The sequence below is a fragment of the Muscardinus avellanarius genome (genome assembly GCF_963383645.1).
Source record: "Muscardinus avellanarius genome assembly, chromosome: 12".
Lineage (NCBI taxonomy): Eukaryota > Metazoa > Chordata > Mammalia > Rodentia > Gliridae > Muscardinus > Muscardinus avellanarius.
Window position 1 is genome coordinate 107,963,732 of NC_137798.1, and position 18,512 is coordinate 107,982,243.

Below are 18,512 nucleotides of genomic sequence, written 5' to 3' on the forward strand. Positions count from 1 at the left end.
TGTGGAATCCCCATAAACCTTGCTGTGTACTTTCAGCCCTGTGCTCTACGTTTGTGCCTGTGTTCACTGGTTCTGCTCTCCAGTGTGACAGACATCACTGCACACTGCCCATGTAGGACTGTTTCCTGGGACCAGAGTGTCCCCACCATTTGACTTCAAATACACATCCTCCCCTCCTGTCTCAGGGGAGAGCGGTATCCAGAAGTAGCAGCTGCCTCTGTGAATGTGGTTGTCCTTATTCTGTTGTGTTAGATAAGCACTCCTGTGCAAATGGGAATTTTAACACACATCAGCCCTTCTTACACATTTCTGATGTGTATTATACTGTTTGACAGAGGAAACTCTGGCTGTGGGTGGACATCCCTCCCACTAAGCCTGTTGTCTCTGGGGCCACAAATGTGCAGCAAGGGTCCAAGGCCCTGCCGTCCAGCTCTGTCCTGCCAGATCATCCCTGTGTGAGTTCACAGGGCAACTACTCTGTGAGCTAGGTAGGAAAAGGCTGTCCTGGCCTCAAGGGGCTCCTCAGGGACACCGTGACCTCCAACACTGCATCTTAGAAGAGTGGGTTGCTTTTCTTAATGCCTGCTTCAGGAGAAAAAGCTGGGCACAGACAGAGCAATCTGGAGTCGGGCAGGCATCCTAAGGAGTGTCGAGTTGTCCTGCAGGGAGAGGATGGGATCTGGGCTGGGGCTCCACTCTGGCCCAGACCACTTGCTGTGACTGACATTGGGATATTCACCTATGTACACAGTCCATGGTAGTATTTCCATGAATGACCTCAGGCTTCCTCCTCCCCTTCCCTTAGACCACCTGCCTGGCTCCACTGAGGTTCCACTCCATTATCTGGGTCCCTCTTGTATCCCAATGACTCCCTATCCTGCACACATTAAAGAAACGTAGGAGCCTCCACTCTCTGTGATTGGCTAATCTCCCTTAACATCATGTTCTCCAGCTCCTTCTATCTTCTTAAAAATGAATAATTTTCTCACTTTGTGTATTTGAGATATTGGTCATCTCTCAAGGGAAAGCTGGAAAAGATCTTCTCCCAGTCCATGAGCTTTCTCTTTACACTCTTGATGGTTTCCTTTGATGTGCAAACCTTTGTAGTTTAATGCATGCCATTTATTAACTCTTGCTTTAATACCCTGGTCTTTGGGATCTTGTTTAGGAAGTTCCTGCCTGTGCCTATATGTTGCAGTGTTGAATGTACGTCCTGCAGTAGCTTCACAGTATCTGCTCTAATTGCAGGGCCTTTAGTCCATCTCGAATTGACTCCTATATAGGGTAAGGAAAGGATTTAGTCCCATTTTTCTAGAAAGGATAACCAGTTTTCCCAACACCATTTCTTGAAAAGGCTGCCTTTTCTCCAGCACATGTGTCTGGCACTTTTGTCCAAAATCAACTGGCTGTAAGTGTGTGGGTTTCTTTCTGTCCCTTCTGTTCTGTTCCATTGCTCTCTTCCTCTGTTTTGGGGCCAAAACCATCTTTGAGCAAATGCAGAAATTGAAGGAATTAACCTCACATGGCCCACAGTCTGATCTCATAAACACAGTCGAACTTTTATTCAATGGGACACTTAAAACGTGTTAAAGATAAACAAAGGATCCAGTATAGGTAGACAAAAAATGGGTCTAAAAAAATGGAGAGATTTGTTGGAAGTAATCAATGAATTTGACCAGTACTAATTATTTAAAAATCCTGAAAATAATTTAAAATGCAAATATATAAGGAACTCAACTCAGTATTAAACAAAACAAACACACGTTGGGTTAAGTTATAATCAAAGGCGTGGACACCCGCCTTTGCGCTAAGCTCCTGGGACACGCTGGAGGGCTTCCTGTCCCTGTGCTGAGCTGCCCAGGACCGCAGTTCGGCCTCTCGCCCAGTGCACCTTCCACCACGCCAGGATTATTTTTCTTACAAAGTGTGCTGTTAAGTGTCCCCAGCAGGTGTGGCTGAAGCAGTCTTTTCTCTAATCACATCTGGGGTGTTCTTCCAGATATCACTTTTCTTGCGTGGCAGGCGCCTCATTGTCCTCTTGCTTCTGATTCCGCTGTTATCCACGCTCCTAAATTCTAGGTAGAAAATCACGGCTGGAAATGTCTCCTTAAGTTGTCCCATTCAGGTATTAAGCCAATATCTGATGTCCAGGGTTTCTCCTAGGAAGGCATGTTCATTTTGGCAGCCACCATCTTGCCCTGCCTCCTCCAAAATCAGATTTTAAACTTTCTTGAGTCCTGTGTGGTGGCTCATGAGTCCAATCCCAGTACTTGTGAGACTGAGCCATGAGGATTTCATATACAAGTCAAGCCTCACCTGTAAGAGTATTGAGAGGGCCATCCCACTCCCCTTATAAAATTAGGAATATAAGAGTATTGAGAGGACCATCCCATTCCCCTTATAAAATTAAAATATTAGGTTATAGAAGTAAGTTAAAGTGTTTGGAACTAATTTTTCTGTTAAGAATGTTTACAAAGTGTCTGGAACTTGTTTTTCTGTTAAGAATGTTTCCAAAGTGTCTGGAACTTGTTTTTCTGTTAAGAATGTTTCCAAAGTGTCTGGAACTTAACAGAAAAACAAGATGGCTGCGAAAACAAGATGGCTGTGAAAAACAAGATGGCTGCGAAAAACAAGATGGCTGCACTTGTTTACTCTGTAAACCTATTGCCTGTATCCCAATGTGAATGCCCCTTTGGGACTATAAAAGTAATGTCTGTTTTGGGTTCGGGGTCAAGCTCCGACAACTTGCCTGCTTTCTAAGAGGCTGAACATTAGCCCGGCTAAAAGGAAGCATTCCTTTGGTTGCTGCTGGACAATTCCTCTGAATGGCAGTTAGGCTTATGAAGGAGACTTGACCCTGGCCTGCCAGTAAGAGCTGCAGCACAATAAACTCTGCTTGTGATTTACATCCTTGGTGTGTTCTTTGTTATTTGGGTAAGAGGGCGACTCTTGGACCATAACACACCAAATTAGCAAGCCTCTCAACAACCTAGTAAGGCTATTTCAAAAAAATCTGAAAAAAATGGGTAAGGGTTTATCTCAGCGATAGAATTCCCCTATATCAAATGCACACACACACACACACACACACACACCTCCTTAGAACTTAAATCTGAGAAATGATCACTTGCTGAGTGTGTCATGAGCGCCCCCAGCAGGACCTATGTGTCCCAGCAGGAGGTTTGTGTCTGGGCTCACACTGAGGCCCCACACTGTGTCTTGCACAGTAATACAGGGCCGTGTCCTCAGGTCTCAGGTGGCTCATTTGCAGGTGCAGCGTGCTCTTGGAGTTGTCTCTGGAGATGGTGAACCGGCCCTTCACAGACTCTGCATAGTATATGTAATCACTATTATAACTAATGGTTGAAACCCACTCACGTCATTTCCCTGGAGCCTGGTGGACCCAGTGCATGCCATAGTCACTGAAGGTGAATCCAGAAGCCAGGCAGGAGAGTCTCAAGGAATCCCCAGGCAGCACCAGGCCTCCTCCGGACTCCACCAGCTGCACCTCACACTGGATACCTGTAAACACAGAGAATCCTGCTCAGGAAACTCCCACAGTCCACTGTGTCTCTCACTTTCATCCACTCACACACAGAGTCTCCTGTTCCCCATGAATTACCTTTTAAGACAGCAACCAGGAGAACCCAGCTCAGCCCAATCTCCATGGTGGGTCCTCCGTGTGCAGTCCTGATCCCTCACTGGGGTCTCCTGGGTGCAGGGCTGGGCTCCTCTGCCAGAGCTGCAGGGTCAGGGCTGGGCTGGTTTTAATCAGCAGAGGGTGGCCCTATTTACATGTCCTCCTGCCATATAGCAAGCTCTGCTGAGGACGACTCAGTCAGGGAGGGTCTCTGATCAGATTTAGGTGTACTGCGGTATTCTCCTCACTGATATCAGTCAGCAAAAAGCTATTTTCCTTAGAAGAGTGTACGTTCATGTGCATGGACTTAAATTATGTTTATTAAAATTGTGTATGAAATTTTTATTAAAATATTTATTTTATGCGTAAGCAAACGATGTGTGCCAGTTTTGGGAAATGGTTTTGGTACTAATTTCAAACTATACTGGAAAATTGCTCTGGTACTAATTCTAATTCCAAAATGTAAAAAGGGTAGTCAAGGCCTGGTTGCTGCCAGGCACTCAGGCAGCTGTTAACCTGCAGAATTCTGGGCACCAAATGTGATTAGCAAGGACTCAAAAGAGTTTTAGCCCAGGGCCTTTATATTTCAAAGACAAGTTTTACATAGTACATAACTTCTAACAGATAGGCCAACAGTGTCCAAGGAGCAGAAGGATGATACAGGCCTTGATGAGAGCAAATACCATGTGACCCCTGGCTCTGTCAACAAGTAACACATTTTGGTCTTGCACAAGAGAGCAGGGCGGCCCACATTTGCAGGAAGAAAGCTTTTGGTTAAGTAGGATGTAAGATACTATAGTGAATCCTCATAATCACATCAAAAGGCTTGCCCCAGAAAATGGGTGGATCTACAACTCGTTGGGTCAGGAAGACTATTGGCTAAAGCAAGGATGGCAGATAACAATCTTTATAAAAACTGCTCGGTATCAAAACTTCAGTGTCTTCTTTTCAAGTCACCCCCACTATGTCCTCTGATGTAGTGGTCTTCTGTCCCTTTTCTTTCTGCGTTTGTAATAATAAAAATTGCTTAAGCTTGCAGCAGTTCTCACTATCTTTTCTAAAAATAGCTAAGAACAAGAACCCACGCCTCCATCTCACACTGTTACACTATGAAAAACTACTCATTCGGTGTATATGTAACAATTCTTATTTCATCTTTACGTGTTGAGAGATAACTGTAGGTGTAGTCAATTTTATTTCTTCTTTAGGTGTTAAAATCAGCTCAAAAACATGAATAATTGTGCAGTGTTTCTGGAATGACAAGTATGGTAGGATGCTTCACAATGTCTGAATCCGTGCTCCTGGCCACTAGGCTACGCTGCCCCTTGAACCAGCTCCTGGATCGAGTTGCCCACCTAGTGATGTCTCAGAGCCCTCCTGTTGAGAGCTGGTATGCCTGTCATGCATTCTCAAGGTCACATATTGAATGTGCAGAGAGCCAGGTTCATGCTGATGTGTTTCTGGGATGGCAGAGATTTCCCATGCTGCTGTCTCCCTCTCCATTGGGCCCACTCAGTTGATTTATCTGTTTGTTAGAGATGGATTCAGACATGTATGATTGACGTTGCATACATGTGGCAAAATAAGAGTGAATATTGCTCAGAGTTTGCTGATGTTCCCTCCTGTGCAGGCCTCATAGGCCCTAAGACGGTGAACACGTGGATTTTCCCGATAATTCTACACTTTTATGTTCTACTTCCACTCAATCCCTTCTCCCCAGTTTTCTTTTAAAATTCATCTTAAAATTAATTTAATTAGTTTCATTTCTAGGATTTTTCATTTGTGTTTAATCTCTTGGGGGAGATGTTTCAATTGTCATGACTATTGTGAACCCACCATGTTGTTCTTAGCGAGTCAGAACATTCTTCGTTTTCATGGTGGATAGCATTTCTAGGTATGGACACACCACAGGGTATATGAGCAAGCTGCGGGATACTTGGATCGCTTCCAGCTTTGAATATCACACAAGAAGAGGCTACACACTTGGACGTGTTCATATCTCCAAAATATCTGGTTTTGAATCTGACACCAAACCAAAGTAAAAATATCAAATTTTAAACAATTCGTTAACTAGTTAATGCTACAAGAAAAAGAGACTTGACACACACAAGAATCAAGAATTTCAATGAATAAACAGACGCAGGATGTTAAATGATCCAATCACTGCTGCCAAGAAGTGATAGAAGTCGGGAGGGGTGAGTTTGGGAAGCAAGCCGCTCAGGCCAGCACTGTACCTTCAGCCTTTGAAAATGCCTGTCTCCTCTGCCTCCTAAGTGGCCATTGTGTGGGCTTCCAGCCTGACATACAGGGTCATCAGGAAGTGTCATTCAAGTGAGTGGATCCTGGAATGCCTGCTGCTGTCAACAGAGTTACCCTATGTTTATTGGTCTGCATTCGCTGCATGGGAGGGCTCCAGGCTATGGGATGGAACCAAAGGCAGTAAGAAGAAGGTTAGGTTCTAGGCCAGGGGGAGTGAGAGGTCTCAGTGGAGCCCGACCTTCCAGATCTTGATGTAATTTCCCATCAGTCCAGAGAGGTAGAACACATGTTATTAATTGGTGTATGAACTATGTCTTAATATTAAAATATTTGAGATATTGTAAAAATAATCTCAGGCAAGGCACTGAAAGGATAATAAACTGGTACAATAGGAAATTGGGACTCTTTGTGGAATTACTTAGTACCGTGTGGAAAAGGACTTATAGTTTGAAACTCTGAGAGGCCATACATGTGAGGGGTCCCCATTTCCCTTGAAGCATTTTCCTGAGATTTTAGACATATGTCAAGAAGCTCCATCCTCCACCAACCGTGTGCTGCATGAAAACTTGAAGAAGTTCCACTGAAAGGAATCCAACCCCACCTGCGTTTCACCAGCACAGAACAAGTTGTGGTTCTTTATCATCGAGGCTGCGCCCTACATGCTCTGTGGGAACCCACTGGAACTGAAGGGAGTAAAGGAAAGCAGCCACACTCTGCAAGAACCCCCCCACCTCTTGCCTAAGGAGAAATAGCCTCACTCTTCAGGAAAAGATAGAAATATTGACAACTAGGAACATGTGTGAAAAGCGGCAGCAGCTATGAGAAGGAACAGCTGTGAATGAAAACCAGACTCTCCGCCCAGGGTCAGGAACAAGAACACGGGATGTGGAGACACACAGTCTCTGTGATCCTGCCATAGGTCACATCACTGCTTCACCTTGAATTCCATGCACTTTCTTCATTGCAGCTGAGCGCAGCATGTGTATATCTGAAACCTCTCATGCAGTTTTAGTTCCTAACCCTGTCCAACGTCATACCCAGTGTGTTAATTAAGGCCTGCTTCTGGTGGTTTGTGCTCTGTCTCTGTGTGGACTGGGCCATGGAAGGGGTCGCTCCCTATAATGGTCCATCGGGGCAGGCCCCGGTTCCCTCCATGTTGACCTTCAGAAAGCAGAGCAGAGCATCACAGTGCTGCTCCCAGGGCATGTGTGAGGTCGAATTCAGGAGGAACAGAAGCACAGACTCTGAGCCTGGGTGCACAGGAAACCCCAGAGGCTGTTAGAAAGGGCACATCGTCCATGCTCCCCTGCTTTGCATAGGTGGCAGGCGCAGGCTGAGGCCAGCTGAGATCTTGTGCAGGAGGACACCAGGCTGTGCCTCTCTCTATGCTGTCCTGGCACAGTAACACGTGTCTGTGTCTGCAGGGCCCACGCTGGTCATGGTGAGGAACACCTGGTTGTTGGGGGTGTCCAGTTAGATTGTGAGCCGGCTCTTCAGGAATGGGCTGTAGAATGTATCATCATCCCAATAGATGCATGGCAGCCACTCTGGGGCCTTTTCTGGGGGCTGACAGATCCAGCTCACACCCACACCTGAAGTGCCCAGAGAAAACCCAGAGCAGGAGCAGGTGAGCCTGAGGGTCTTGGTGGGTTTCACCAGCCCAGGACCAGACTCCTTCAGTGTGACCTGAGACAGGACTCCTGTGGAGACACAAGAAGGAGGTGAAGAGGCTCAGGAAGTGCACAGGAGCCTTTAGCACTGAGGGAGCCCTGTCCCAGAGCACTCACAGGCAGGGGCTGTCAGCATCAGGACCGTGGAACATAGCATGTCCATGGTGGCACAGGATCACGGCCTGCCAAGGCTGGGCTTTTCAACCCAGTAGCAGGTGCAGCTGGAGGATATTTGCATTGCCCTCAGCTGGGGCCTGACACTGGTGGGAGGACTCAGGCCTCTGGTCGGGAGGGAGGAAGTCTGTGAGGAACAGCTCATGAGCGCTTGTGCATGGCTTCCACATCTGCTCCCCTTGCCCACCTGCCCCCAGCACCAGGCTCCTCAGGTCACACGTGCTCAGTAGAGCCTTGTGCTTTGAAGAGAGTCAGGACTGTGAGGCCCCTTCCAGCAGATGCTGACCTGCCCTTGGGTGGTCCCCAGGACCTGAGGAGGCTCTCCCAGGGGATAGGAGAAGAGACCAGCAGACGCCTTTCCTCCTGCTCTCAGGAAGTTGAGAGAAGACTGCCTGGGACAGTCTCATCCTGTTCCTTAGTGTCCTGCTGGTCACTGAGATGGGCAGAGAGTGCTGGATATCTACCAACACAGTGGACAGTGGATGGTCCATTCCCCTTACTGTGTAACAGCACTTGGTGCTCTGTATGTTTGCCATGTATGTGTCCTCCAGGAATGTGAATGGATAGCCACACTTGTCCTCTAGCCCAGTCAGGTGAGCGGCCACAGAAGACTGCACGCTGACTCTACTCTGCTCTCCCATGAGGAGAGAGGCTTGCGGCATCTCTGTGCAGTCAGGGACAGCTGAGAGCATGACCCCAGCCCCTCTGCATCTGCACTGGGAACAGGACCCATGAGATCAGGCCCAGGAGAGTCCCTCCAGCACAGTGCCCTCAGCACTGCATAAATAATGGCCGGAGATTTCCAGGACGACCCAAGGGCACGAGCACGTCCAGACTGGCCACTGTGAACTCCAAGATCACGTGGACTTTAATCATTTTAATTATTTCCTGATGAGTGTTCTCTAATTGTTGTGTTGATCTGAAACTCCATCTCTGCAACAGTTAAAGCCTTGCTGTGTTCACTGGTGTGTGTCACTGAGACTTTGATTCCAAGGTCAGCAAACAAGACTAAGAAGTAGAGCTCAGCTTATGGAATGAGCTCAGTTCTCTAGATTCAGAGAAGATCCTGTGAGAGCCTCAAGCAAGGGCAGAGCAGGACACTCAAGTTCACAAGGAAAGACCTCAGGGATTTGCAACAGGGCCCTCAAAGGTTCTCAGCTGATGGACCTGCTTTCTCATTAGTGTACCATGGTGTTAGCAGGAATAACATTGGCCTACGATGTGTGGAATGCATTGCGATGAATGGTTCTCATATAGTGGATCATAGGGAAGGATGCTCTTGAATAAGTGACATTCCTGAAAGACAAGGACTTTAAATGCCATCGGTCAATTTCACAATAAGAAGTTTGATATTACATATGAGAGATTATGTATATTGAGAAATGCTTCTTCTATTGTTCTTTTCGAGTTCTTGAGAGAATAAGATAATTGCTCATTATCTGCCCTCACAGAGAATGGTTTCTTGGTTGATATTTTATTTTCCCCCTATTTTCATCTATTATACTATTTTGTTCACAGTTCATTACGCTATATTTTATTTTTGTAACCCTTCAAATATAGAAGTATCAACTGTATAGAGGCTTTGAGTCAATTCTTCTTACTTAACATTATGCAAGTTTTGCAACATGGTTCTCTGGCAAGCCCATCAACATAATGACTAAGTGTGTAAGCACTGCCCATGTAAAAATATTTTAAAGATCTTCTGAATGTTCCAAACCTACTCAGTATATGATTTTGCTTGTGGGCACCTGCATTTTTAGAACATGAAGCTCCTCTGATCTTGCTCTTTATGCTATTGGACTTGCTGGGACGACCTCTTCTCATCTTTGATGCCTTTCACCACAGACTTAGGTTGCTTGGTACTGTATGTTAGGAGACCACAGTTTCTAAGCTGTGTGCACACAGTCAACAATACAAAACAACGAACATTTATTTTTAACTATTTTTTCGCAAAGATGTCATCTTCTCAACCATGCTAAACCAGCGTGTGAGTGATTATTATACCTGAGTGTCTACTCTAGTAAACATGCGTGTGGCTTTATGATCTAATATCATTTTTAAAGTATCATACTGAGAATTCTGGTATATCCTTATGCTTCATAAATTAATATGCTTTATAAGGCATGGTGTAACTATTGCCTTTTAATGATTTGAATTTATTTGTCAGGAAATATATTTTTGAGATAATGATATTTTGGGAACATTCAATTGTAGGGACTCTAGACAAGATTTTTTCAGTAGTTTATCTTTGATGTTATGGGATTAAGGATGATGTTACAAATCCATTTCAAATTGTTTCTATTACATTTTTTTAAAAAAATTCAGACACTTTCACACAGAGCCAGCAACAGAACGCTCTGGGGATTATTGCTAAACAGGAAACACAATAAACATATGAGAAAATAAATCCAGTAAACTTGGTGTGCACCTATTTCCTTTTCTTTGATCAGAAGCACCACCTGCATGTCCTGGGAAGCCCCTGCTTGTCTCCCATGCTCCTGAAGGTCTCGGGGTCTCCTGGATATATTCTGAGTGCCTCCTGCTGATCCTGAGCACCCCTTCTGGTCTTTGTCAGCCCTGATGCTGGTTTTCAGTTCCCCTGTGGACTGAGTACCCCTGCTGGTTCCCATCAGAACCAGCAGGATCTGAGAGTGCCCTCCTGTTGCTGGGAGCCTCTGCAGGGAGTTTAGTGTCTCGGCACACACTGAGATCCACACACTGAGGTCCCCTCACCGTGTCTTTGCACAGTAACACATGGCCATGTCCTCAGCTCTCAGGGTGCTCATTTGCAGGTGCAGCGTGTCCTTGGAGTTGTCTTGGAGATGGGGAATCATCCCTTCACAGATATGCCTCTTCCACATCCCTGGATCCTGGTAGGGCTGGAGCATGTAATAATCACTGCAGGTGAATCTCTAGGCCCCACAGGACAATCTCAGGGATCCTCAGGGTGCACATAGTCTCCGCTGGACTCTGCCGGCTGCACCTCAGAGCTGTAAACATAGAGACATCCTGGCCAGGAGTCTGCCACACAACCCTTGTGTGTCTCACTCATGTATACCCACATTCAACATCTCTTGTTTCCAAGAAACTGAAATGTAAAACAGCAACAAGGAAAACCCAGTTCAGCCAAACTCCATGGTGTGTCCTTGGTTTTCAGTGCTGACCACTGGATGGGGTCATCTGGGGAGGATTCTGGTGATGCAGCTGGTGACGCATCGCTGGGGCTCTTCACTCTTCTCCTGGATTTCAATGTAGTATTTTATGTTTTTATTGGTAGATTGTAGTTATATATTATCGTGAGGATCAAAGTCTTACAAACGAGTGTGCACGCCCGTCTTGGTGTCTTTTCCTTTTGACTACTTCTTTACCTGACAGTGATTTTGAGAGACACCTTCACACATGGGCATCACGCAATGAACTATTTCTTTTGTCTGCTCTTTCTCCCCCCCACTCTCTCCATGTCATTACCCACGATTCTTCTGGTCACTCTTCTCAAGTACCGAAAGTTCTTTTTGTTTCTTACTTTTTCTCTGGCTTCTGCATATGAGAGAGTACATTCATCTCTTGCCATTCTGAGACTGGCTGGCCTCACTTGGCATAATATTCTCTAGTTTCGTCCATTTGCCTTCAAATGCTATAATATCAAATTAGAAACACTATGGATCTAAAGGGAGATAATTTTTTGTTATAGGTTCATCCAGTTTCACTGAATTGTGTTTTTATGGATTGCAGATCTACAAACTGCAGATCATGAACTTCTGTGTTTAGCTGATATTAACAAACACTCTTCTAAAGTTTTGGCCTGGTTTGTGGCTCCTTGTAATAAATATGATGGCAATAGGCAATAGAGTGGTGCTCTGGTAGCATCCTCACTGCGGTGTCTCCCCAAAACCCACAATAGCAGCTGAGAGACAGGAAATGTATTTGCTCAGAGTTCTGGAGATTTCATAGTGTCAGTCCATGTTAAGCCAGTTTACATCAGTGGAGCCGAGAGATGATGTCAGGAGAGGGGGGCTCCCACACCATGGAGGCCTGAATCAAGTGTGAGAGCAAGGGGAAGAGGACCACATAGAGCCCTCAAGGCCACAGCCCAGGGGCCGTCCTGAGCAGACAACTCTGCCTCCCCTAGGGTTGCCTGGTCTGTGAAGTGAGGGCCAGTTTCTAGTAGCTTCATTTGGTACTCCATGTAGCCTGGTGCAGGCTCCATGTTCCGGTATGTTCTCCAACACTGGATTGATTGGTTTTCCTTTTATTTTGAGGCATTGTATAATGTGAAATGTGCACTGATGTCTTGATATGATATTTCTAGTGGCAGAGAAAATGCAGTGTGGGTTTTTGTGCATATCCTCTGGGATGGAATGTTTACACAAACTTTGCTTGTTTTATAAATTTCCCTGTTCTATAATGAAGATTTTAATTATATTGTGGGTACACTTATTTTGGTGGTCAAATGATTTGCAAATAATTATTCTTAGTCTGAAGATTTTCATTTGTATCCTTACAGTCATTTGAAAGTGTTTAACTTAGATGAGGTGCAGCCTATGTGCCTTCTTTGTTTATCCTGAGCTTTCATTTCAGTTACTATTGGTGGAATGCTAGTAATTTCATATTTTATGCATTATATCCATAAGTTTATCTTTCCAGATCACTTTTTTACTTCTGCCACAGCAGTGCTTGTGTATGTGTGTGTGTGTGTGCATGCTCACACATGTGTGTGTGCCTGTGTGCGTGTGTGTGCGTGTGTGTCTGCACTTGTCGCATGCGCGCACGTGTGTGTGTGCACGCGCATGTGCACCTATGTGCGTGCGTGTAGGTGCGAGTATTTGTGTGCACATTTGTGTGTGTCCACATGCGTGTGTGTACGTGTGTGTGTTGCCATGCTGACTGCAACCTGGCTCTGAGACTTCCTGTGTCTTTAGAGGAATAGATCACCCATCTATGAGGTCATGGACTCTGTCTGCAAGATGGGTCCCTCTGTTCTCCCAACACCTGAGAACCCTCCACATGATAGAGGGGCCCTCTGAACCACAGAGAGTCAGTTTTCCTCAGCCATCCCAGGTCAGTATGGCCAACATTGCCCCCTAACACAGGGGAGGTCAACCTAGAACCACATCCCAGCAGGTCCTTACAGAGCAGAGCCATGGGATCCTGCACAGGGTGACTGCTGGGGGCAGGAGATTTAGCATCTGCTTGCAGCAGATTGTAGACTTGGGACAGTGTCTGCCTGGCTCCTCCAGCCAGCTCTCCTGGCAGGGTGTGTCTTTTCTCCTGACATTGCCTCCCCTGGGCAGATGTGCTCCATGGAGAGACAACTCTTCTTTAAAACTGGAGGCTCCAGGATACAAGAACTGCAGGTAAGTTCATGTGTCTGCTGCCTAGTCTGGTCATCATAGCTCCAGCCTCCCCTCCATGGTGGACATGGGATGGGTTCATGGTTGTCTTGGGTTTGCGGGTCTACGCATGGCCTGAGGAGGACCGCGGGACCTGCAAAGAGGCCCTACACACCATCCAAACACCGACTTCCTGTTGCCTGCATCACCTCGCTTGACATATATGTGACATATTCAGACTCATCAAATCACGCCCTTGAGCCTGGCATGGTGGTGCATGCCTGTAACCCCAAAATTGGGACAATGAGAATGGAGGGTGGCAGACTTGAAATCACCACAGCAATTTAGCAACACTCTCAGCAAACTAGGATGACTGTGTTTCAAAAGAAAAACTATAAAGGGTGTGTTATTGATTGGTAGAATTTCTCTTGGTTAAACTCCCTGTAAACACACACACACACACACACACACACACACACACACACACACACAAACAAATACACTTAGAATTTTTGCCCAATAGATGATCACTTGCTTAGTGTGACCTCAGCACCCTCTGGAGAAGCTCTGTGTCCCTGCAGGAGGTTTGTGTCTGGGCTCACACTGAGGTCCCCACACTGTGTCTCTTGCACAGTAATACAGGGCCGTGTCCTCAGGTCTCAGGCTGCTCATTTGCAGGTACAACGTGTTCCTGGAGTTGTCTCTGGAGATGGTGAAGCGGCCCTTCACAGACTGTGAGTAGTTTATGGTACTGCTACTACTACTAATGTAAGAGACCCACTCCAGTCCCTTGCCTGGAGCCTGGCGGACCCAGTGCATGCCATAGTTACTGAAGGTGAATCCAGAAGCCAGGCAGGAGAGTTTCAGAGACCCTCCAGGTGGCACCAGGCCTCCTCCAGATTCCACCACCTGCTCCTCACATTGGACACCTGCAAACACAGAGAATCCTGCTCAGGAAACTGCCACAGTCCACTGTGTCTCTCACTCCCGTCCACTCACACTCAGCGTCTCCCATTCCCCATGAATTACCTTTCAACACAGCAACAAGGAGAACCCAGCTCAGCCCAAACTCCATGGTGGGTCCTCCGTGTGCAGTCCTGATCCCTGACTGGGGTCCCCTGGGTGCAGGGCTGGGCTTCTGTCCCAGAGCTGCAGGGTTAGGGCTGGGCTGGTTTTCATCAGCAGAGGGCAGCCCTATTTGCATGTCCTCCTGCCATATAGCAGGCTCTGGTGAGGACGACTCAGTCAGGGTAGAGGACATGGTGACTGTAAGTGCCCTGGGGTAGTTCGCCCACTGACTCCTCACCAAAATAATGTCATTAGAGCCAGCTTCCATGACAGAAACGCAGCCTAAATGTAATTTTACATAATAGTTTTTAAGATCCGTCATATTTTCAATAAAGCCATTTTTGCTCGATAAGTGAAAGTTACACTTCCGTGTGTACATCGCACCAATGGCCTCCTGTAATTTTCCCTGGCACTGACGTAACTTCATAGGGATAGCAGTATCAATTCCTTTCTGAGGTGTGAAATTCAGCTCAAAAGCATGGATACATTGTGCAGTGTTTCTGGGTCTCAGGCTGTGCTGCCCTGGCCCAGAATCCTGATAGAGACCTGCCTCGCGATGTTTGCAGAACCCTCCTGTAGTGAGCGAGTGAGATGTTCATGACCCTGTGTTCTCCTGAGAGTGCTTGGACGCCAGGCTCATGCTCATGTTTTTAGGCATCAGGGAGTCACACGCAAGGGTCTGCCTTACATCAGCCAGACTCACCTGTGTCACCCACTCAGGGGGCTGTGGCTGTCATAGCTTAAGTGTTCCGTAGTGAGAGTGCTAAGCACGAGCTCATTTTCACTCCTGTGCAGACATCACAGACCCTGACACTGAACACATGGACCTCCTAGTTCCACTCTTGGCCCTGATTTCTCCCTCCACTTACCCCCTTATACATGACCACTGAACTCTTACCTGATGATGACTTAATTAGTGTATGAATTGTAGAATTCATAGGGCTGTTTCATGTGTTTGGCATCCTTCACTTTCTTAAGCGTTGGGGCTCACCACCGTGTATGGAGTCAGGAAAGCCTTCATGTCCACGATGGAGGCCTTTCTAAGGATGGATCTGCCACATTTTATACAAGCAGGCTTCGTGGTCTTTGAGTGCTTCCAGTTGCTGAGGATCACTCAGGAAGCCGTCACTCACAACCTCACCTGGGGCCACGGAAGCAGGAGCTCCTATGAGTATCTATGCCTGGATTCACACTAACTTCCCCAGTGAGTCAAACACTCAGATTAAAGATGGGTAGAAGACATGAGAAGACATTTCTTGAAAGCAAATTAACGATGCCCATTGGTATGTGAAGAAAGCCTCCACCTCTCTAGTCCTTCCAAGATTCAGATCAGAACCGGCAGAGCGATCGTCCCATATCATGAAGACCGGGCTTCCTCCACGGTCCCCTAGACAATCACCCGATGAGCTCAGGATGCGATCCTCCATGATGGCATTCATTTGTGGAGTAGAGCAGGTTGATCTCACAGATGCAGAGAACAGAATGGAGATTCTACACTGTGTGGCCATCAGATGAAGGCAGTGTGTGACCCCATCAGCCGGTGGGTCTGTGCAGGTGAGTAGGAGGGAGGAACTGTGCGTTCACTGAACACCGGGATGAGTATAGGTAATGAAGATATGCAAATGCCCAGAAGAGAGGCTTCTAAAGGTCAGTAGCACAGAATGGGAGAGAATAAATGGGAGGGAGGCATGCTTATTAGCCTGACTTGATCACACAGTGTCCACCATCATGCACCATCACACACCATTAAATGAAATATAAAGAAGCGCGCGGCTGTTCTCGCACTGATGCCCCTACCCTCTGAGCAGTCCGCTCACGGGAACCTAAGTATCTGCAGATACTCATCCAGAGGCAGAGTCGAGACAGATCAAGAGGGGGACAGGAGTGCGTGTGGGAAAGGAGGATGGAGGGCGGAAGGAAGAAGGCAGGCTGGAATGCTGACAAGTCCTTATCTTTCCAAGTTCACAAAGTTGATGTTTTAATTTAAACCTACAAATTATTGTTGAATCACAGTCTCACATCCTAACGTGGTCCAGAGTAATAGGGACATCCATTAAACAACACTTGCTGACTTCTCCCTGTCCACCTCCCTCCCTCCCCTTGCCCATACACGGTATGTGGGTGGCCGTTGGTACACATATATATGTACACAATGATTTATGTTATTTAATTAAGGTCCATAGGCATAATGGCAATTGGTATACACACATATGTACGTTATAATTGATAATTATTCAACTAATGTTTCTTGACATAACGTTGGTGGACTTGAATCCCCGATCCCTCCCCAGAGGACTCCTTCATCCACTGGGCTTTCTTCTTCATTATCTAAAGTCTGATTTGTATCTTATGACTCCATAACTTGCACAGAGGAGAGAAGACACAGGACTCTCCACATTCTATGACTGGCCATTCTCACTCCACATGATATATACCAGTCCACGCATTTTTCTGAAAATGACATAATTTTGTTGTTTTTGTTATTGCTAAGTAAATTTTCTGTGTATATCCTATGCTTTTGCAATCCATTCACCTGTTGATGGACACCGAGGTTGGATACATGCTTTGATTATTGCAGCTTGTGCTATTATAAAAGTATATGCATGAATTACTGCAATGTTCTAATTTCAGTCACTTTGGTAGATACCCAGGAATGGTAGAGCTGGATCTTACGGTGGATCCATTCCTAGTACTCTGAGGATCCTCCACGCAGATATCCATAGCAGCTGACTCATTTGCAATTCCCCACTCTGTATGAGTGTTCCTGTTTCCCTATGTCCTCACCAGAACTCACTGTTGTTTGTTTTCTGGATTATTTTCATTCTAATTCAAGTTACATGGCTCTCAGTGTGGTTTTGATTGGCATCTCCCTGATTGCTAGCAATATTGAACATTTTTCCATATATTTATTGGCCAGTTGTGTTTCTTCTTTTGTGAGGGATCTATCCATGTAATTCAATTGTCCAGTACCTGATTGGATCATTGGTTTTCATTGTTTAGTCTTTTAAGTACTTTGTATCTTTTAGATATTAGTCCTCCTCAGAGGAACATCTGGGAAAAGATCTCCCATTCTGTAGGCTTCTCTTTAGACTCTTTTGGTATCTTGTTTTGCATAACAGAAACAATTTAGTTTAATGCAAACCCTCTTGTTAATTCTTGTTTTAATTTCCTGTGTCTTGGTGGTCTTGTTGAGGAAATGTCTATCTGAGCCGCTATGTTGGAGATCTGGACCTTTGCCACCCTGCAATTATTGCGAAGCCTGTGGTCTAGGTCCCAGGTTACCTCAGGTCCCTTCAGGAAGAGCCCGTCATTTCTCAGTCCAGGGGAGTTTAGCAGCAGCTGCAGGAGCTCACTGTGTGGTTTTGTTAGGACGTCTGCAGAGTGTTCATGATGTTTTCAAGCATGGAGAAGAGAAAGCATTGCTTTGCGTATTAGTTCTCTGCACCCTCTGGCTCCACAGGATTTAGTTTCTTTGCTGGAGTTGGTGTGGGTGAGATGCTGGATTCCGGCACCTTGTGGCTCCTGCAAGGGCTCATCACTCTGGTGCCCGCTTCTGCTCCCTGCTCCTCAGAGGAGGCACGTGGAGCTCTTCCCTCCTCTGCTCTCTGTGATGTCTCCAATCAAGCATGTTCCAACCATCTTTTTTCTCTTGAGTCTGACTGCTTTTCTTCTCTCACCAAGAACCTCATTTTGCTGATGGAGTTCCACGTTTCCCAGCCACCAAAACACACGCCTTCCTCCATTCTGCCATCTTTAATCCTCTCTATCCAGATTCTTTATAGTGCAATATGCTGTGCAACTCATGTTTGTAGCACATCCAGTATTGAACCACACACTGTATAGAGGATTAAGAGAGTTCTAATTTTTATTATAAAGTTTGTAAGTTTGTTTCCTGACATGTGCTCATTGCAATATGGGTTTTTGTGCAACATTGCCCATGTACATACACATTTTTAACCCCTCAATAAATAATTTTCATTTTCATGCCTCCATTTATGTGAAGTCAAGTGACTGTGATCTTGTTTCACTGGGCTGCGAGAGGTACAGCAGTGACCTTTGCCATCCTTGACATAGGTTGCCTGTAACCATTTCAGATGACCAGTTACAAGGCTCTGAGGTGCACGGTTAAAACAGTATTTGAATGTATTTTCTGCTTTCAATATTTTCTTCTGAATGTGGGTAATCCTGTCCTACATGTTACACCACATTAAGAGTAATTAGTATTTCTAGAGTTTATCATTGTTAATGTGTATGTGCTTTAGTTGGATGATTTGTTGTGATGGGAAGAATGACTAGTTCTGTGTGTTTATGTTATTTCTGAAATCAATAACTAGGTAATTGTAGTTGATGCTTTAAAACTCCTGCAAATTG